This window comes from Mus pahari, chromosome 3, assembly GCF_900095145.1.
Source record: "Mus pahari chromosome 3, PAHARI_EIJ_v1.1, whole genome shotgun sequence".
Classification (NCBI taxonomy): Eukaryota; Metazoa; Chordata; class Mammalia; order Rodentia; family Muridae; genus Mus; species Mus pahari.
Window position 1 is genome coordinate 80,711,383 of NC_034592.1, and position 22,891 is coordinate 80,734,273.

The following is a 22,891-nucleotide window of genomic DNA, read 5'->3' on the forward strand; positions in this document are numbered from 1 at the left end:
TGGATGTTTTGAGTTAGGATCTTTTTGCATTTTGCATTTTCTTTGATTGTTGTGCCCATGTTCCCTATGGAATCTTCTGCAGCTGAGATTCTCTCTTCCATCTCTTGTATTCTGTTGCTGATGCTGGCATCTATGGTTCCTGATTTCTTTCCTAGGGTTTCCAACCCCAGAGTTGTTTCACTTCGGGGTTTTTGTTTGTTTGTTTGCTTTTTTGTTTGTTTGTTTGTTTCCACATCCCTTTTTAGGTCTTGAATGGTTTTGTTCAATTCCATCACCTGTTTACCTGTGTTTTCCTGTAATTCTTTAAGGGATTTCTGTGTTTCTTCTTTAAGGACTTCTCTACTTGTTTAGAAGTGTTTTCCTCTTGTTCTTTAAGACTTTCTACCTGTTTATCAGTGATTTCCTGAAACTCTCTAAGGGATTTTAGTGTTTCCACTTTAAAGACTTCTAGCTGTTTACCTGTGTTTTCCTGTATTTCCTTTTTAAACTCCTCCATCATCATCATGAGAAGTGACTTTATATCCATGTGTTGATTTTCTGGTGTGATGGTGTATCCAAGACCTGCTCTGGTGGGAGAGTTTGGTTCTGATGATACCAAGTAACCTTGGTTTCTGTTGCTTCTGTTCTTAGGCCTCCTGCCATCTGATTATCTCAAGTGCTTGATGCCCTCAATACATCTGATTGGAGCCTGTCCTTCTTATAATCCCAGCTGATTCAGGACTCCTCAGAGTCCTGCTTTCTCTGTGATTCCTTTGATTGTGGGCTCCTGTGAACCTGATATTCTGGGTGTGTCAGAGTTCTTGGCAGTCAAGCTGCTCTGAGACTCTGGTGTGACCCAGCTCCTGTTTTCCTGGGATCCTGTTGTCCTAAGATCCTGGGCATGTTACAGTGTCTGAAGTCGTGTCTCCTTTGAGAACCTTGGAGCTGTCTGGTCCATTTGACACCAAGGTTAACCAGCACTGATCAAAAGAACCCGATCCTCTGGTCAGGAAGGCTCTGGTGTCCTTGTTCCTGTTGTCACAGGCCCTTCACAATTGGATTGGAACAGATGTAGCGTTCTACTCACCAATGATCCTAAAAATGTGTGGGCAGTCCTCTAGGGACCGTGGGGGTGTCCGCAGACTCAGTGCCCTAGGTGCCCTGGTGTTGGCGCTGACCAGAAGGAACTTGTATCACTAGTCAGGCCGGTTCTCTGCTTCCCTAGTGCTGTCTCAGGTCTAGTGCACAATTGGATGGGAGCAGATGAAGTATTCTTCTCATCAGTGATCCTAAGATCACATGGGCAGTCCTCTAGGGACCATGGGTGTATCCGCTGAGTCAGTGCCCAAGGTGCCCCGGTGCTGGTGATGATCGGAAGGCAAGGAAGATTTTTTTAAGTGAAATAATAACAACTACAGTTGTGACTAACTCCACCAAAATCACCATCCCTTAAAATCCAGTCATGTTATATTGTACAGCAGAACTCTAGCAAAGATTTATGCACGTAGTCAGTATAGAGGACCGTATACATATGACAGAAAAACTTTCAGATGACCTCTAAGATTCCCACATATCTTGTATATCTCCAGTATATTCCCTTCCTCTCGTGTGTGAGTGGAACTTACCTTGCATTCTATGGTTCTTCTAATTATGTTGTATTATTTGGCAGAAGATGGATTTTAATTGTAATAAATCTTCTTAATCACATGACTTTGAGTTTATTCAAAAGGGAGATTGCTCTGGATGAGACTGGCCTAAAGCAAACCAATTCTCCAAAGAAACCAGACAGGAAATGAAGGGAATGATTGCTATTAACATGGAAGTAGATTGATATGAACTTAAGGCAAGTGAACAAGGAATCAAGATCAGCCTTTGGGAGGATGGGAAATAGCCAACAAAGAAATGAAGAATTTCTTCCAGTTGCAAGGAATGAATTCTATGATAGCCAGTCATCTGGACATAGAGCCTACATGGGAGATCACAGTCTTATATGGTTCTTTGATTTCAATCTGATAGGACCAAGATTAGTGGAATCAATAAAGTTTCACCTAGACTCCTAAAGCATACTCTTAATTCAAGGCAATTTATTTCAAAGTAATTAAAAAACAGGTCTAAAATAAATGGCAAATAAAAAAGTACAATATGAATTTAATTCAGGAAACACAAGTTACCTTAGGTAAGAGGAAAGGAAATACTAGCATTTATGACAACCTACTTGGCCTTATCATATGACATTTTCTTGTAATGGTTTCCCCAAAAGCACATTCAGAAACATAGATTCACAGGCAAAAGATTTATTATTGTAGTATACTGTTAAATCTTGCCAGAAAACATGAGAATTCAAAGAATACAGAAATTCTAGGCAAAATCTCAGAATTGGTTTTATGTCATGTGGGCCATCCACCACACAATTATATTGTAGACTTCATATGTATTTGGGCCAGAAGTGCTGGCCCTAATAACCTAGTGCACTCAAGAACAGAACTTAAGCCTTTGCTGTGAAGCCAAGGACAGGCATTAGAATTGAGACACAGGTACAGATGGTTAAAAATAAACGTTGCAGTTCCCTCCAGATTTGTAAAATTATATAAATCAATCTAAGTTATATACTCATAATCAATTTGAGCCATTGAAAATATCACAATAAAGAGATTAGTAAGTTAAATGCAGCTTATAAAAATAGTTATAAACTTACTTTGAACATGTGTCTCTATACTATATTTACCAGTCTTGAAAGGACTCCTATATTCCAGAGACCACTTTATTTATATCCTTTAGTTCAAGTTCCAGCAAAGACAGGTAAAGAAAAGGAACGTACTGGTAGGGTATGAGGCTGTGGGCTATAACACGAAATTAAGTTGTTTAACCTTGCTCAAAGCTTCAAGTCCCAGTTACTAAAATGCAGTTATACTATTTTGGACAATGCTTCTACAGTCCATATGTGAATGCGTATTTCAGATGGTTGTTTAGATAGGGTGAAATGAGGCTCCTCTACAATACTTTCTTACAGCCAAGAACACCTGCCATGAGCTTGTAATTATTTTTGGTGTCTTTATTTTGCTTACCAATCTGCAGTTATGAAACAGAGAAACTGAAGCCACATCAAGTCTAGAAGACCCATTTCAGATCAGCATCTCTTCCTTAGAATAAGTTTCTTTGTTTTCTTTTTCTTTTGAATCTCTAGTCAAGAGGGATAAAGTCTTTACTTCCATGCTTTGACTAATAACCTGGAATATCACAGAAGCTATGAGTGTTATTTTTCTGCCCTAAGTTTCTTTAGATATCAACTTACTGACTATAGAGTCACATGCAAACAATCATTAAAATGATAAGCAAATACTATTTGTACTCTCACTATACATAGCAGATCTAAAATTTCAAGTTGAATCTCATCATAGTAATATTCTCAGATGGGGTGAATACTGAACTGCCATCTACATTGCAATGGAACAATCCAAAGGCTAGTTGTAAGACTTACAAGTGCTACTCACTTATGTTTTGAAATGCCCATTAGTAGTATATGAGATTTCAGGTCCATAAAGGAATGTTGTGACAACAAGTAGGAGTATCATTAGCATGTAGGACACCAGCATGCACACTGAATTCCCCAGACAAAGTGAGACAAGCTGCTACCCTTTCCTGGAAATCCAAACAAACTAGGCTGAAGCCTGCAGCCAGGACTCATCATCAGCTTCAGTGGTGGGTGATGCTTCTAAATTCAGCCAATTCCTGAGATCCTGGAAGAGAAAGTAGAGCTAGGATTTTGCAAGTATCTTTCCGTAATTCACACCAGGCAGTGGAGAAGTTTGAATCCCATAGATAAATAACTGAAAATGAATATATAATTGAAATGTCAGGAATGTATTCTTGCTGCCAAGGACAGATTTCCAAATTGCATACCTGGGGTATTTAATTGAAGAGTCATGGTTTGTTTGGTTGCTTGTTTGTTTAATTTTCTACTTGATAAATGAAAGTAGGTCAGTATAAAGATATGATTCACGCCACCTCAGACTTACTAGAACATTTATTACTTCATGAGTTCAAAACACTCCTTATTGGTTAATTATTCTATTGATTGATGTATGTGGGTCTCTGCTACAATAATCCCTTGAAGTTAGATAGTACTATTTCGGGATGATAAATTTACTGTTTAATCTCTGTCCATAGTTTACTGTTTTATTTATTTTTTTATAGGATTTTTCACTTATAGATTATGTCACCTTTAGTCATGTCAGACACTGGCAACATGCAATGCTAATAAATATTTACCGAATGAAAAACTGAGTGCATGAAGAGCATATTCAAGCAAGGATTAGGAGTAAAATATGGGCATTCTGATCCTGCTACCTTGGTATATAGATGTCTATTGACACTATCTTACAGTACAAAATCATTGTAAATGAGCTGAGAAACTTATTACAGAAGGATCTGAATCAGTGTGAATTTTCCTTCCTTTCTGCATCTCAGATCTGTGAACCTTCCATCTATTGAGCGAACAAGCCTCAGAAAACAGAGACACACTGCCCTGCCCAATCCTCTAGGGGTTCATTCATACTAGAGAACTCATTTAATGATTTGCAATGAATGGATAGCTTTTCCCTTGGCAGGAAATCCATTTGAAAATAACAAATTAAGATCAGTTACTTGATGCATTCGTGGGAACTAATCCAGGAAAGCCAATCAAGGGATGACTTTGTCACTGTGTCTTAACGCTCCAAGCTACCTTTTTCTTGGCTTTTTCTGATTAGCACAGACCTTTGCTGTCTATTATCAATACCATTATCACTAATAAAAATAACATCAGGCCTCTCAAAAGCACACTACGTATAATAATGCTATATATGAAATCATGTACATATGAAATATTTATTTCATTACATTTCTAGGGTGGAGATTTGAATCATGCATGAAGGAGTACTAGCATTAAAGCATTAGCAGTGTGACGATGTAACAGCATCACAATCCTTTTTACTCCTTGAAAGAATGACAAAATTCAAGGGCTGTGAAAAACAACTTGGCAGCACCAACACATAACACCAAGAAACTCCATCAGTTGGGGAAGGGTGACTCTGAGGAAAGAGTAAAGACACCACAATTATCAGCAAAAGCGTACATTGGTGGCTGGCATTCAGAGAAGCAAACAGTAAAATAAAAAGGGAAATAGGATCTTTTCTGAGAGATGTACAGAAACAGCCCAACCTCACACCTTCTCAACTGATAGGAGTGCCACTGGCAGGTCGGATATTTGGGAGAGAAAAGCATAGTATCTCATTAAAGAAATATGTTTTTCTGCCTAAATATTTAGAATGGATTAAGGAGAGCCTGTCTTCCTAGAGGTAGTCTTACCTTACCAAGAAGTGGTTCCTTGGCTAGATAGTTGATTCAGTCAACCAGAATGTTAGGTCTCCACTCCTGCTAGTGATTTTATTCTCTGTTTGTTTGTTTGTTTGTTGTTTTGTTTTTGTTTTTTGTTTAAAATTGTTATTGGATAATTTTATTTATTTACATTTCAAATGTTTTCCCCTTTCCAGGTCTCCCCCTTTGGAAGTCCCTTATCCCATTCTCCCTCCCCCTACCTCTATGAGGGTACACCCTCACTCCCCCACCCACTCTTGTCTTCCCACCCTTGTGTTTCCCTACACTGGGGCATTGAAAACTCTCAGGCCCACGGTTGTCGCTTCTCAGTGATATCCAACAAGGCCATCCTCTGCCACATATGCGGCCAGCATCATAGATCCCTCCATGTGTATTCTTCGGTTGGTGGTCCAGTCCTTGGGAGCTCCAGGGGTATGGCCTACTGACACTGTTCCTCCCTTCATGAGACTGAAAACCCCTCAACTCCTTCAGTCCCTTCTCCAGCTCCTCCATCGCTCCCTCCTCTCAGTCCAATGATTGTCTGCAACCATCTGCCTCTGTATTTGTCAGGCTCTGGCAGACCATTTCAGGAGACTGCCATATCAGACTTCCACCAGCAAGCACTTCCCGGGACCCTCAATAGCATCCAGGTTTTATAACTGTATATGGGATGGATCCCCAGGTGAGGGAGCCTCTGGATGGACTTTCTATCAGTCTCTGTTCCACACTTTGTCTCCATATTTCCTCCTGTGAGTATTATGTTCACCCTTCTAAGAAGCACAGAAGCATCCACATTTTGGTCTTCCTTCTTCTTAGGCTTCATATGCTCTGTGCATTGAATCTTGTGTATTCTGAACTTTTCGGCTAATATCCACTTATCAGTGAGTACAAAGCATGATTTTACTCTCTTGACCAGAGGGATGTTTTCCTTAATGAACCATTATTGTTATTCTAATTTTTTTTCAAGACAAGGTTTCTCTGTGTAGCCCTGGCTATCCTGGAACTCACTCTGTAGACCATGCTGGCCCCGAACCCAGAAATCTGCTTGCTTCTGCCTTCCAAGTGCTGGGATTAAAGGTATGTGCCACCACTGCCTGACTGTTATCCATTCTTACACTATGAATTGGCTGTTACTCAACTGATAGTAAAATAAAATTAAGATGTAGGATAGAAGAAGTTAATGCTAATATTTAGTAAACTTTTATGTGGGATGATGGGAAATTTGGGACACATGTAGTAGTGGCTGTACAAGTTGTGATTATAATTAATATCACTTAGCTACAGATGCACTATATATTTCATGAAAGTGAAGGTAAAACTATCTAGGAGCAAAGGGACCAATGGGAAGGGGAGGGTCTACACAAATGAATATAGAATGGTATCTTAGTTTAGGTGAGTATTGCTGTAAGTATTGTGTCTAAAGCAACTTGGAGAGGAAAGGGTTTATTTGGTTTACTATTCTGTCACTGTTCATCACTGAAGGAAGTCAGGCTAGGACCTCAAACACAGCAGGAACCTGTAGGCTGGAGCTGATGCAGAAGCCATGGAGGGTTGCTGCTCACTGGCTTTCTCTCCATGGCTTGTTCAGCCTTGTTAAGCGAGCTCTCTTGTAGAACCCTGAACTGCCAGCCCAGGGGTGACCTCTTCCTCAGTGTATGGTGTCCTTTCTTATTCATCACTAAGAAAATTCCCTGCAATTTGCCTGCATTGCCTATAATATGGATACATTCCTTAATTGAGGTTCCCTCCTTTGAGATGACTCTAGCTAGTGTCAAGTTCACATAAAAGAAGCCAGCACTCACATGTTATCAGTAAAGCAAATATTCATAGATTTGGAAAATACTTATTTTCCAAAATCCCATACATCATGTATATTCCCTTGTCAAGTGAGCGTTCACACTTCATAAACCATTATTGGTTTGAAAAGGTGCATCTTTTACTGCATAGAGATTATTCTTCTCTTCTCTAGTGATGTAATGGTCCCTCATTTAACTAGTTTGACCAATAAATTTTGCAAAGAATCTTTTGAGTTGAACTTTAAAAAAATATGCATGATTCTTTCACAAGATGGGAAACACTCTATGAAGAAGCAGCCCTTTAAGTCAAATTTGTTCTAGACTTGGAGTAGTTGTGGCAGAGGAAGATCAGAAAACTAAATTAGCATTGCATACATTGCTTCAAAGTCTGAAGAAATACTAAATTTCTCTGTTTCAGAATCATCAATCTTAGCCAGCAGACTCATGTGGACAACAACATGAATTAAGTAGTGTGTTTCATAACTCCTTTCCCTGTTTATGAAATGAAATGTTCCACACAATACTTTTGGGTCAGTTTGGGTCATAGACTAAAGGTAGAATAAAATCGAACAACAGCTGATCAAGTGTCTTACTAGTAATAAATTAATAAAATTTTAGAGTTGCTTGTTAAGGTGGCATAGCTTAGTTCAGTCTTAGTAGTGAATCAAAATCTGAGGATAGATGAAGCACATTTCTGAGCACTACAGTCACATTGAGTCTTACAGGAATGATAGTCTATCACTTATCCCAGAATTTTCTACTTAGCTAATATTCAGACAATATTTATTGGATGTTATTCTTTGGAGAAATTTGTACCATTAGAAACTAGACATAGGACAATTGTGTTCTGTAGAAATTGTTAATCTCTTATGGACAGAAAAATATGTATTCAATATCATTAATAATTCAGTATTAAGGAAATTATCATTTTTTTCTATTCTGTTAGATGAGCCAACAAACTATTCATCACTTTGATAATTTTTCTTTTTGTTCATATTTGCATTGTTTTTCTAATACTAAAGGAAATTAAACATTATATGTTAGAAGTTATAAAATGCTTAATAGGTTCTTCACTATAGGACTTGACATTACTTTTTGAAAATAGTAATATATCCTGTGTTTCTTTGAGAGAAAGCATGTGTGTGCTACAAATAATTATTCCAAAATTTATTTTTATTTACAGAACCCATCTCTGGAGATTAATGTTTTGTTAAACATATTTGGGAAATTAATATTGTTCTATAAATAGATTACAGTTCGCAAACGATTTTCACCACCAAGGTTAAAATCTTATCTTTTTGTAACTAATAATAAGCATAAGAACAACAGTCAAGATACATACACAAGACAAGTGTTTTAACCTCATAAGTGGCAAATTCAGGATCATTCTCCTGTGGAGACATACAGGAAACCATGTGATTCCAATACCTACATATGTGATCTATGCACTGCACATTGAGTCTGTAGCTTGTTATTAAAAACTCCAGAGATGTCTTATGTCCATGTTATATCTGCATATAAAGAACCAAGTGCTCTCATGCTGGGGAGATGGCTCAGTTAGTAAAGGTGTTTGTTGCCAAGCATGATAACCTGAGTTCAATCTCATGTGGTAGAAGAACAGAAATGACTCAATTAAGTTTTCTTTTGATATCGCACATGTGGCTCTGGCATCAGTGTGCACATGTGAGCATACATATTAAATCAGTCAGTCAATCTTCCAACCAATCCATTAAATAAAAAGCAAGTTTCTCCCCAATTATGGTGATGATGAAACTTTGCTATGCTATTGAGAGATGTCTTTTTTTTATTGGTTATTTTACTTATTTACATGTCAAATGTTATCCCCCTTCCTAGTTTCCCCTCCACAAGCACCCTATTCCCTTCTCCCTCTCCGCTGCCTCCCCCACCCACTTCTGCCTCAGTGCCCTAGTGTTCCCTTATCCTGGGTTATTAAGACTCCCCAGGGCCAAGGGGCTTTCCTCCCAGTGATGCCAGATAAGGCAATCCTCTGCTACATATTCGGAGGAGCCCTATGTACTCTTTAGTAAGTGGTTTAGTCCTTGGGAGCTCTGGGGATCTGGTTGGTTGATAGTATACTTTTTCCTATGAGGTTGCAAACCCCTTCAGCTCCTACAGTCCTTGCTCTAATTTCTCCATTGGGATCCCCACACTCAGCCCAATGTTTGGCTGTGTCCAACCCACATCTGTATTGGTCCAGCTCTGACAGAGCCTTTCAGGAGATAGCTACATCAGGTTCCTGGCAGCAAGAACTTCTTGGCATCAGCAAGTGACTGGGTTTGGTGTCAGCAGATGGGATGGTTGTAGAGCTTCATTTCAGATTGCTTTCAACAATCTTGTGCAATCCTTACTTTCAAGCCATTTTACCACACAACTCTATCTGCATCTCATTGATAAAATACCAGACCCAAAGTTTGCCAACAAGCAGTCCTTCCACAACCTTGTCTAGTTAGACTTAGAGGGTTGGTTTTTATATACTAGAAAAATAAACTATAAACTCAAAAGACAGTAATGGGAACTTTCTATATTTTGGATGAAAAAAGAGAAGCAAGTCTATAAAGATGGTGCATATGAAAGAAGATATCAAAAACTGAAATTTTCTATTCTGTTTCCCTTTTAGACAATATTCATGAGTTGCTACTAAACTACATAAAATCCAACCTAGTTCTCATAATATTTTGTTGTATCTTTTTAGCTAAATTAATTGACTTGGGCCATTCTAAACATTCCAATTAAAAAAAAGGTTGGATAGGGTCCTAGGGACAGTATGATGAAAATTTCAGGTAATATAGATGGTAAATCGAAAATGATTGCTTTACTATTCAACCTAATGGGGAATCTATAATGCTATTTAATTATCTCTGAGATATTGGATACATCACTTAATCAATTCTCTCACTGGTGAGATGGCATAATGAGACTACTGGTTATATCACACATGTACAATGAAGATTAAATAACAGGAAATATACAGTCTCCCTAGGTCCATCTCTGGTAGCTCTGCTTTGAGTCTTATGAGGATATTCCACAGTAATTTTTACAGTGTCTGCAATAATTTTCTTTGGCTGTTCCTTCAAGGCTAGAGAAAGTTTCAATGCCAATCCACTGTTAGTGTGATCACATAGGTTATTTTCTGCATTTCTTTTTGTCTACGGGGAATATTTTTCTGGAATATCCAGTTACCTCATTTTATTCAAAATCTTATTTTTTTCTTCAGTTCACAAGGACTACTACTGCTTAGAGTCTTTTGCAAAGCATTACTGTTCAGAAACTGTTTCCAGGAAAATATCTGCCAAATGAAGGTTCCTGTGTTTTCCATCTTTTTTTTTTTAAATTAATCATTCCATTTATTTACATCTCAAATTATATCCCCCTTCCTGTGTAACCCACTACAAAGGCCCGATTCCATATCCTTCCTGCCCCTCTCCTTTGCCTCGATGAGGGTGCTCCCCTACCCATTCCCCACACCCACTCAACAGCTCTAGCATTCCCCTATGCTGGGGCATCAAACCTCCACAGGATCAAGGATTTCCCCTTCAATTGATGTCAGACAAGGCCATCATCTTCTACATATGAATCTGGAGACAGGATCCCTCCCTGGACACTCCTCAGTTGGTGGTCTAATCCCTGGGAGTACTGGGTGCTTTGGTCAGCTGACATTGTTCTTCCTATGGGGTTGCAATCCCCCTCTGCTCCTCCAGTCCTTCTGCCAGCTCCCCAACCCAGGTTCCCTGAACTCAGTCTGATGGTTGGCTCCTTCTGGGGATCAAATCTGTGAGCAACTTGTCACCTACTGCCTGAAAGGATTCATAATTATTTCTGTTTTTTTTTTCTTAAAGTAACTTATTTATTTATTTTTTAATGATGAGATGTATTTGATAATTGAATATGCATACAATAATGCATTATGATTATTCATGTCACCTACCCTTTTTTATTTTTCTTCCACATTTGTAAACCTTCTCATCACTAAAGAATCCCTTCCCCATATATTAGAATCAGAATAGGTCAAAGCACACAAACAAAATGAAAAGAGCTTAAGAAAAGGCACAACGAACAAATATAAATATGGGTACCTGCCACACCCACTCCAGTGAAGTCTGTGTGGCAAGCCCAAAAGCTGAATATTAGAAGAAAGTTGGTGAGGTCTTCTGACAATTAGAGATTCCCTATAAACACTTAAAAGAGCAGCCAAGTTGCTCCCATATCTAAGAACTTTCAGTGGCCTAGGAAGAATGAGGGTTGTGGTTTAAGGAGGAACTACAGCATTGCATTATTAATGAAAAGGTCAGCAAGAGCAGAACCCCCCTGGCTCAAGCTTTCACAAGGCTCAGAGGAATAGCATAAATTGTGATTAGGGTGTGAAATCCTCACCTGGCTCCTATAATGGCGTACCTTAGAAAGGGCCATCATTTATCTCAGTTGTAACCCCTGCCAGGTTCCTGCTAATCTTTATGTATGCATTCCTCTGTTTTGTGTCAGATAACTTCAATGTACCTTGGCTGATGTGTCACCTAACTTCTTTGTTTTCTTCTGTAATATAACTCTGATGCTCGTTTTGAGAAATTACATTCAGATACAGCACTCTTTCTGTGTCAGTGTCCATTTGTCACTTTTTGCTGACTCCTTGCTCATCTGAATACTGGGACTCTGAGTTCTCCTGTGGGTTGAGGGAACGACAGAGTCCAGTCGGCAGCAGGGACCCTACTTGTTCACACATTCAGTAATCTCATGAAAGCAGAAATCCAGAAGCAATGATGTGTGTGTGTGTGTGTGTGTGTGTGTGTGTGTGTGTGTGTGTATACAAAGGACCCATATGGGAAAACAGAAGAGAAGAAATATTTTTAAATTTTTAAAAAGAAAATTTAAATAAATTAAAGAAAGGCACCGACAGGACATTATGTGTCAAGGATCCTCCAAAGATGCCATTGAATATGATTTCTATTGGACATCTACTACTGGGTATGCAGCAATTTTTTCATTAATATTATTTCTGCTACTATATTGAGTTTTCATCATGCATGGAAGATTACAGTAAATTCTATGATTTCCAGGTAAAAGTTCTACTACAAAGGGAATTAAATTTAGATATACATGTTCTAAAATATCAAATTTCCATGTGTTTTATTTATTATTTGTTACTACTTATTCGAGTGATTATCCTGTATCCCATTTTTTATGTAAGTCTCACTGTTTCTACCTAGTAGAGGAAAATGAAGGGGCGTTTCAACAGGGACTAACAATTCTAGTCATATTTTACATCAACATTGAAAAGTCCAGAGTCCTATGCTTTCCACTTGATACTTGATGGCATGGGATCTTACTCACTAATGAGTGAAAATGATCCAAGACACTGAACAGAGTTTGACAGTCCTAATGATAGTTTTCAAAGTGAATATCTCTTGGCTTAGGGCAGTAAGTTGCTTTTGTTTTCTTCATAACAATCTAGGGTGAACTGTTGTTTATTCAAATTCCAGTAACAAATCAAGGACCAATTCAATTATCCTCTGGATTCAAAGAACTGGGTGTATTATGAAACCTTCACCAGCCACAGGATCTTTAACTGAAAATAAAGTTTGAACATGGTTGACTTGACATATTTTCTTTGTTTTCCACCATTTAATAATAAAAACATGGAAATCTATCCCTATACATATTTAAAATACTAAGAGGTCAGACTGTTCTATTTTATGATCTCAATTACACAAGCCTTGTTGGCAGATTAATGTCAGTTCAAATCCTGTTTGCTCTAGTGGGTATGTGCTCCTTAGTGGCTAATTTAACCTCAGGTTTCAGGTTTAATTTTTGAGAATAAGAGATATTAATATCTAGCTTCCAGAATTTAGTAATTTCTAAATAGGTTCACAGGTATAAAGTATATATTCTATGTCTTTCATTGTATAGCTGAATATATGTTATATTGGTTATTATAAAAATATAGTTATATATATTCTAGAGTCATGTAGGTTTTTATATTATATTCTCTATATGTTCTCAAATAGAGTCTAATTCTTTTTACCTCATCTGGTCACAGTTTATCTAAAAAATTACCTTATACATGTGGTGGGGAGCCAGAGTGACCCAAGGTTTTCTCAGAGACCCTGATGAAAGAATAAACAAATCTTTAGTTCTATGTCCTTGTCCAGGAGCAGACTTGGCAAGACCAGTCTAGGGCTAAAACCCATACCTGAAAGGAGTGAAAGATGAGGCTGGGCTGTGGTTCTCAGCACTTAGACAGCTGAGTCTGTGGGATCCTCTCTTCCTTTTGCCAACCATGTCTGACTTAACCCCCTTTTGACAGTGGCTGCTTGCCCCTAAATGTACAGAATGTTGTACTTCTTTTTCCTTCCTTCCTTCCTTCCTTCCTTCCTTCCTTCCTTCCTTCCTTTCTTTCTTTCTTTCTTTCTTTCTTTCTTTCTTTCTTTCTTTCTTTCTNCTTCCTTCCTTCCTTCCTTTCTTTCTTTCTTTCTTTCTTTCTTTCTTTCTTTCTTTCTTTCTTTCTTTCTTTCCTTCTTCCTTTCTTTCCTTTTTTATTAGATATTTTATTTACATTTTAAATGTTATCCCCGTTCATAGTTTCCCCTCCAGAATCCCCCTATCTGCTCCCCCTTCTCCCTGCTCCCCAACCCACCCACTGCTGATTCCTGGTCCTGGCATTCCCTATACTGGAGCATAGAACCAAGGGCCTTTTCTCCCACTGCTGACCGACTAGGCTATCCTCTGCTACGTATGCAACTAGAGCCATGAGTCCCACCATGTATTTTCTTTGATTGGTGGTTAAGTCCCAGGGAGCTCTGGGGGTACTGGTTAGTTCATATTGTTGTTCCTCCTATGGGGCTGCAAACCCCTTCATCTACTTGGGCACTCTCTAGCTCCTTTATTGGGTACCTTGTGCTCCATCCAATGGATTGCTGTGAGCATCCACTTCTGTATTTGTCAGGCAAAGAAGAACAATCCTCCATTGCTGGTGGGATTGCAAGCTGGAACTACTACTTTGGAAATCAGTTTGGCATTTTCTCAGAAAATTGAAAATAGTACTACCAGAAGTTCCAACAATACCACTCCTAGGCATATACCCAGAAGATGCTCCAACATGTAATAAGGACACATGCTCCACTATGTTCATAGCAGCCTTACTTATAATAGCCAGAAACTGGAAAGAACCCAGATGTCCCCCAACAGAGGAATGTATACAGAAAATGAGGCAAGTTTACACAATGGAGTACTATGCAGCTATCAAAAACTATGATTTTTGAAATTCTTAGACAAATAGATGGATCTGGAGGATATCATCCTAAGTGAGTTAACCCAATCACAAAAGAACATACATGATACGCACCCACTGATAAGTGAGTATTAGCCCCAAAGCTCAGAATACCCAAGATACAATTTGCAAAACACATGAGACTCAAGAAGAAGGAAGACTAAAGTGTGAATACTTCAATCCTTCTTAGAAGGGAGAACAAAGTACCCATGGAAAGAGTTACAGAGATAAAGTTTGGAAGAGAGACTGAAGGAATGACTATCCCAAGACTGCCCCACCTGGAGATCCATACCATAAACAACCACCAAACCCAGACACTATTGTGGATGCCAACAAGAGCTTGCTGACAGGAGCCTGATAAAGCTGTCTCCAGAATGTTGTACTTCTTAATAAACTTGTTTGACATGAGTCATCAGCTTACTATAGATCTCCTGGACATAGTTTTTTTTTTCTTTTTTTGTCATCTTTATTAGTATTTTTCTTTATTTCTCATCTGTTTCTATCTCTGGACACTTGGCCATTTGGGATCCTTACTCCTGCAGGTTTAGGTCAAAGTACATTTATGTAATTCCCTTTCTCTCTTTCTTTCTTTTTTCTTTTTTTTTTTTTTTTTTTTTTTTTTTTTTTTTTTTTTTTTTTGGAAAAAAATCAGTGCATGGCTCGAGAAAGACTCTGGACTTAGATACTGTACAATAGGCACTTGATGGGACATGTTGAGAAACTTTATAACTTGATGAAATTCATGACACTGTGAATTTATGGTAAGAAATATAGCTTCCCTCTGAAATTACAATCTTAGGTAGCAGTTGAAGTGAGACTGTTTTTAATCTTTTGACTTTGCTTTTTGTCTTAGGGTGTTCTATGTTTCTAGTTTCCAACAGAGATACATGTTTCTCTTTTGAAATTGCATCTCACATAACACCTGAATCACCACAAGCCATCACCATGATTAATCCATGAAGGCCTAGAAAGTGAGAGAGTATGCACTTATCTGTGCTCAGATTTCTCTGTACAACACACACACACACACACACACACACACACACACACACACACACACACACACGTGAATTTAAAACACCTTAGAATTTAAAACACCTTCTTCGTACAGAGGTTTAATTGCAGTTGACACAGAGAGCTAATGAGAGCTAATAATGGAAATATAAAAATGAGTTTACAGAAAATTAATATTGTTGCAGATTCCCTCATTATTTCATGCAGTTTTTAAGACAAGTGGAAGTAGAGGTTAGCACACTGTTAGAACACCAGATAACAGAAGTTTAACTATTGGTAATTTGGAATTTTTACAAGTGAGAAATCACATTCTGCTAATTTCTTAAGTATTCAAATATGCTTTCTTATCACAGAAAATGAAATTTATTGACTTTGAAGAAGTCTTTTCTGAATCCCCTAGAATAGTGATATTAGATATCAGCAATTGACAGAGATAGGGGCAGTAGAAATGTTGATTATGCCTGTAACATGCATTGTTTCTCTTCTGCTTTTATTATTAGTTTTAATCCCCTGTCTGTCTGGGACATCTTTAGTGACAGTTGCTACCCATCTCTAAATGCAATGCTTGTAGTAGTGGTAGTATTTTTATTAATTGGGTTCAGCTTTTGAAAATTTTATGCACACATATAATGCATTCTGATCACTTTAGCTCCTCCTTCTTTTATGCATTTCCTACCCATCATCTACATTTCCCATGAATTTATTTCCCAATCATCTTGGTGTGTTTTGTGAGCTGAAATTACTCTGGGAAACCTCTGTGACTTTTGGGTTAGAAGTAGCCATTGGAGGCTAGTGTAATCCACCAGTGGTTACAAAGATAAATGCAATGATTTCCCCTTCTAGAATCTATCAGAAAGCAATATGGTTCAGCAAGGATGGGTAGGACCTTTTGAATATTGACTATTGACAGGGACAGTCATTTATGGGTCCAGTGCAAATGCTGTGAATTAATTTGAAATGGCTGTGTGAGACCCAGTACATGGTATTTCATAGCCCTTTTCCTACCTTCTGATTCTCTTCCATTATGTATTTTAAAGCATGAAAAGGTTGGCCTAAGTCTTATATAGGATTAACCCACAGCAGTCATGTTTTCTTAGAACTTTGAACAGCCATGATCTCTAAATTTACTACAAAAGGAAGACTTCTTTGATTATGGCCTAGAGTAACATTCATGTACGTATGGCTCTATCTATCTATCTATCTATCTATCTATCTATCTATCTATCTATCTATCTATCTATCTANACACACACACACACACACACACACACACACACACACACACACGTAATTTCTTAGAAGACAATTTGGCATTGTCAATTTTACTAAACATCAGTAGTAAGGTCTTCTCTGTAGAGCCTATGATTGTCTTAGCAAGCACTAAAATCTCACTGTCTAGTATCAGATATCTTCATAAAAGTTTTTGGCGAGTAAAGTCTCAGAGATGCCTATCAACACAAAAGCAATTACATGTGTTTCACTAAAATGTACAAATCTAGGGGAGATTTTTTTTTTTTTACCTTAGTCTTCATCTGAGATGAAGGGATGACCCATGGAAACACAGCCTACACAATAAACTAAGGTTTTCATCTTGCAGAGTGTTCTTTCATGTTAGCTTCATAATGGTTTCTGTTTTTTTTGTTTGTTTGTTTGTTTGTTTGTTGTTTTGTTTTTTTTTCGAGACAGGGTTTCTCTGTCTAGCCCTGGCTGTCCTGTAACTCGCTTTGTAGACCAGACTGGCCTCAAACTCAAAAATCCACCTACCTCTGCCTCCCAAGTGCTGGGATTAAAGGCATGCGCCACCACGCCTGGCATGGCTTCTGTTTTAACTTCTTGAATTGTTCTAGGATTCAATTTCAATTCTGTATAAACATTGAAATAAAAATTCTGAAATATTTCTCTCCTACTTTAGCACATACCATTATATACCAGCCCTGTATTCATAATCTAGCTGAGTCTCTTAACTCTAATATAAAGACCAATATTACCACCTCTTTTTTTCTCATCCAAACATGTGAAATATCTTTTCCCTTCATCTAGCTACTGTTACAATTAGCTGAAAAACAACTGGCAATTGTTTTAAAGAGACATTTATCACATGACTAACCTTTGCTTTTTGGTGGGGGATGTCTGAGTATTAGAATTATAGATTAGGATTATAGATTCCTAGGATGCTCATCCATATTTTAAAATGTTATTACAGTTACTACAAAATTGGGTCTAAAATTAGAGTTATAAATTGGTATGTATGGAACAATTTAATTAATAACATAATATTTAAGAATTCATAATTTATAGAAAATACCTATCTATGAAGTAGGAGTTATTCAATTTAACCAGAGATTAGAAAGTGTTATCTTGAAAAGTAATTATAGATAGAGATTTGGGGATGAAAGCATATAACTAAAAATTGGGAAGATAACTAAAGATTCCATTGTTTTGGACTTATTGTATATTTGTGTTTGAGAACTGATTAATAAATTTTCAGGATTATAAAATCTGGTTATTAAACAAAGACATCATTTAAATTTCAATTAAATGAACTTTAGTTATTTTAAGCAATAGTAGTAAATGCAGTTTATCTTGTGGTTAGTATACTGGTTTTTAAGTTATTCATATCTGAATTCTATTTTAGGTGAAATAAAGAAACCTGTGTTACTGTGCATCTTTTCAAACTTCAAAATCAATGATGTCATGTAAGTCATTGCTTATGATACAGTGATGCAAGTATCATCACAACATAAGGTAGCAGAAGGTATAAATTACAGTTGCTCTGATAGTACTTTCAGAATATAATTCTTAGTATTTATCTCCCACTAATGACTTAAAGAGAAGTGAGTTTACTGTCACATGATCAACTTTCCAATTTCCCACTGTCCCTTAATGATGATCCCCATACATGATGAAATAGTGATAGGCTTAATCATTGGCAAATCTTGTATAGGTAACTAAAGGTGCCGTGAATTCATGAGTGCAGTGGGATCTTATGTGCAGAAGACACTGTTTCACAGCACTTTCACCAACCTCTGGTTCTTACATTCTTTCCATTCCATATTCTAGATGTTCCTCGTGTTTTAAGGGGTGCTGGGAGTGTAACAGATGTCCCATTTAGGGCCAAACATTCCAGAATCATTTCCACTGTATCTTCTGGTAAATTGTGAATCTTGTAAATTGTATTCACTGCCACCCATTACAGAAAGAGGTTTCTCTGATGAAGGCTGAGAATAGGACCAGTCCATTGTTGTAAACCTAAGTATGTAGAAGGAAGTTTGACACCATGTACACTTAGAAAAACAGCACTATTGTGTTCTTGCCTTAGGCTCTGACCTCTGCAGCAATATGCACTTTATCAGGTTTACAGTGTCATACATGAGTTCATTTCTATGGCATGGACCTCAAATCAAACTTGAAAGTAGTTGGTTACTTTTATAATTAATATATAATTAATACTTTTATAATTAATATATAATTAATATGGAAGTTATTATTATACTGGTTGACATATCTTGTCAGAGAGGTCCTTGCTGTAACTTATGTTCATGCAAGCAATCATAATTAAGATAGTTGAGTTTAAAAAAAAAAAGACATAAATAGAGTATGGGTCATTTTGGCAAGAAGAGTTTCATCTGCAGAGAGAGAAGGATAAGGATGGGGATGAATACCTGTGTATAAAATTGTTAACCAGCAATCCACATATTAACAAATTTTAGCAAATGAAACAATTGAAATACATTTTCTTTTGATCTCAGAAAAAAAGTCTGTTTGAAGAATGATCTGTATGGGTATATGATGTACATAAAGATAAGACAGGAAATGATAGAGAAAAGACAGGAAGTGAAATAGAAATGATAAAGTGAAACCATGTAGGGTTTCCATCTATCACTTTTCCTGTGCTTAGTTGTTGTTAGTCTTTATTATAATGGAGAAATATAAAACATTTATATTTTGTATATGAAAATTCCTCTATAAAATGCAAAACCTCTTTTTCAGTAAAGATGTCTTTTTTTGATAGAATTTAAACATCTGTAATGCATTCTTTTACAATGCCAGGTGTATGCCTCAGGTGTGACCCTGCAAATGAATTCTTTAAGATAGGAGGTTAAGGGTTTCACCTGCAGCCTTGTGGCCTGGATCTACATTCATAACACTGGCGTCCAGAGACAAGTTAGATTCTTAATGCAGGAAAAACAAGTCCCAGTAATATGTTCCTGAGCAGAGACAAGAAAGTGGGGCTTCTGTATCCCTGACCTTTTTCTCTGAACTCCAATGACTTTGACAGTTGCTTGTCTTCTATGTGAAAGATTGTTACAGTTGCTCTTAACCTAGTATGTCTTTGTAACATAGCCATTTAATATACACTAACTCCTACAGTATACCAGAAGTACATGCAACAGTGAAAGAATAAATTGTGTTTTTCCTTTAATACATACCCATGGGCATACAAACAGAGATATGGACCAGGAAACACTTGCATAAAATAGCATCTTTATAGAATCGTTTTTTTCTCATTGCTCCACTGTGTACTCTACAGATGCAACACTGGGGAGGACAGCAAGAGGAAGTGATGAAATGGTGCTTGACTTTGAAGCTATTTTCAAACTGCTACTAACTTGATAGGCCATGAGAGGTAAGAAAAGGATTAGAGACCACAAAAAGTAAGAAAGACAAAATAGGACCAGAATGATTGTCCTAGTTGATTGAAAGAACAATGCCAACTTTTATTGCTAAAAATGTTAACCAGGTTCTTTGTAATATTGGGCCTTTTGGCTGCTGAACCTGGTACCCCTAATTTTCATCTCCCTCTTTTCCCCTCCTCCACTCTCTAAATTGCATAGTTGGTCTGGTCAGGTCCATTCTACACTGTCTCAGATGTCCCTGTCTCTGGGTATACTCTCATTTATAATAAATAAATGTTTTCCTCCAACATACATAAGAGCAGCTGTGTTTCCCCTATCTCTTTTTATTTCTATTATTCATTAACTTTTTACTATTTAATTTTGAGACAGTCTTGAAGTCACTCTACCCGGCAGGCTCTACCTTGAGATCCTCCTGCCTCAGCCTGTCCCTTATCTGGGATGAAAGATCTGACCAAGATAACTTATTTCTCCTCTGAAGCCCACATTGCCAAGTGAGTCATCACTTATGGCATATTCACTACCATAGTACTCTCATAGAGGCCGCATCATCTTCATGTGGTTTTGAGGCAGCCCACAGAATTAGAGGTAGCTTGGACCCCTGCCTGACAGGAATCTACCATCTTACCAATTGCAACCTGCAGGCTGTGCTGTCAGATGATTGGGTAGATGTCTGGCTGGGAAAACCAGATTCTGTAGAAGAGCCCCTCACTTTGCAAATAACTGTGTCCCTTGCCCCCAGCTTCAGATGGAAAAACTGCTTCCTCACACACATACCACATCCTGCCATCCTGCACTAGCAATCTGGGCCCCTCACCCTGGACCCAATGCTTTTCTGTGGAGACCAATGAGGAAGTGCCCTTTCCTCCCCCCCAACCCATTGAGAATATTAGTACCATGAAGATGGGAGCCAGGCAGAAGCAAAGGGTGCCCCAGGGAGAACAGCCTGTTAGAGTACTACCTGGCATAGAGTGGTCGGAACACTCCCAAGGTACTTACAGACATAGGGATAAAGCAAAAGGTGACCTGGGAAATGCAGTAGGGACAAGCCTGTGGCTAATCTGTTTATGTCTGTGACAGCCTATACATCTGCAAGGGATAGTCCCTAGAGCTTTACTGTACTCTTGGACCAACGGCAGCCACTCCAACATCTGGTGGGTGAATCCCCACCTCCTGCCTTCTTGTGACTCAAATGGCACTGAGAGCAGCTGTATCCTCATCTTAGTCCTGTTCCTTGTCCATCAGAGGAAGGAGACCTACTGTGGGGGGGGGGGTGTTTGAGCCAACAATGGGAAGAAGTTAACTGGTAGTGTGGTACTATGCCCGAAAATCTTGCAGGTGGTAGACCACCAAAGCAGCCCTGAATTGCTTAAGCATCATTGAAGAACTGAAGGAGAATCTACAAGGTGTCATGGTACATAGCTGTTTCAGGAAATATTTTAAAAAACAAAAACAAAAACAAAAAACAAACAAAAAATTAAACCCAAACATTTCCGTGCTTGTGCCTCTGCCCTGGCTGCCTGGCTGACCATGCACTGTTGGGCAATGGCCAATCTGTTTGTATCTCAAGGAGACTCTGGCTAGGAGCTCTTAAATGTCTCCACCCAGCTCACTAAGTTCCCACTGGCAGGTCACTGTCACATGCGTCATGCTTCAAAATCCCCACAACCTTTGTGGTACATGTCAGACAATCACACAATTTGCAGCTGTACTGTTCTCTTTTGAACGCAGATGAGCAGCCTTGTGAAGGAAAATGCAATGCAAACTTAGTTCAGAAACAATGGCAACTAAAATCCTAACTTGTAAGCCTTATTAAATCTAAATTCTCAAGTAAGTATTAAAACCAGGAGACACTTGATTTTTTTTTGTTTATGTTTTCCATTTTTTATTAGATATTTTCTTCATTTACATTTCAAATGTTATCCTGAAAGTCCCGTATACCCTTCCCTGCCCTGCTCCCTAACCCACTCCCACTTCTTGACCTTGGCATTCCCCTGTACTGGGGCATATAAAGTTTGCCAGACCAAGGGGCCTCTCTTCCCAATGATGGCCAACTAGGCCATCTTCTGCTACATACGCAGCTAGGGTTACTGGTTAGTTCATAGTGTTGTTCAACCTATAGGGTTGCAGACCCCTTCAGCTCCTTGGGTACTTTCTTGAGCTCCTTCATTGGAGGCCCTGTGTTCCATCCAATAGCTGACTGTGAGNATCCACTTCTGTGCTTGCCAGGCATTGGCATAGCCTCACAAGAGGTTGCTATATCAGGGTCCCTTCAGCAAAATCTTGCTGGCATGTGCAATAGTGTATGGGTTTGGTGGCTGAAGATGGGATGGATCCCCAGGTGGGGTAGTCTCTGGATAGTCTCGCCTTAGCTCCAAACTTTGTCTTGTAACTTCTTTCTGGGTATTTTGTTCCCTATTCTAGGAAGGAATGAAGTATCCATATGTTGGTCTTCCTTCTTCTTGGTTTTCTTGAGATTGGCAAATTGTATCTTGTGTATTCTAGGTTTCTGGACTAATATCCACTTATCAGTGAGTGCATATCTAGTGATTTCTTTTGTGTTTGGGTTACCTCACTAAGGATGATATCCTCCAGATACATTTATTTGCCCAAGAATTTCATAAATTCATTGTTTTTAATCGCTGAGTAGGACTCCATTGTGTAAATGTACAACATTTTCTGAACCCATCCTTCTATTGAGGGACATCTGGGTTCTTTTCAGCTTCTGGCTATTATAAATAAGGCTGCTATAGTGGAGCATGTGCCCTTATTACCAGTGGGAACATCTTCTGGGTATATGCCCAGAAGAGGTATTGCTGGATCCTCCAGTA

The 22,891-nt window shown here is 38.3% G+C and overlaps 1 pseudogene; it reads left to right on the forward strand.

The window, feature by feature from the left end:
- The window catches only part of LOC110317972, an 81,121-nt pseudogene that overhangs the window by 19,438 nt on the left and 38,792 nt on the right, over positions 1–22,891 (forward strand).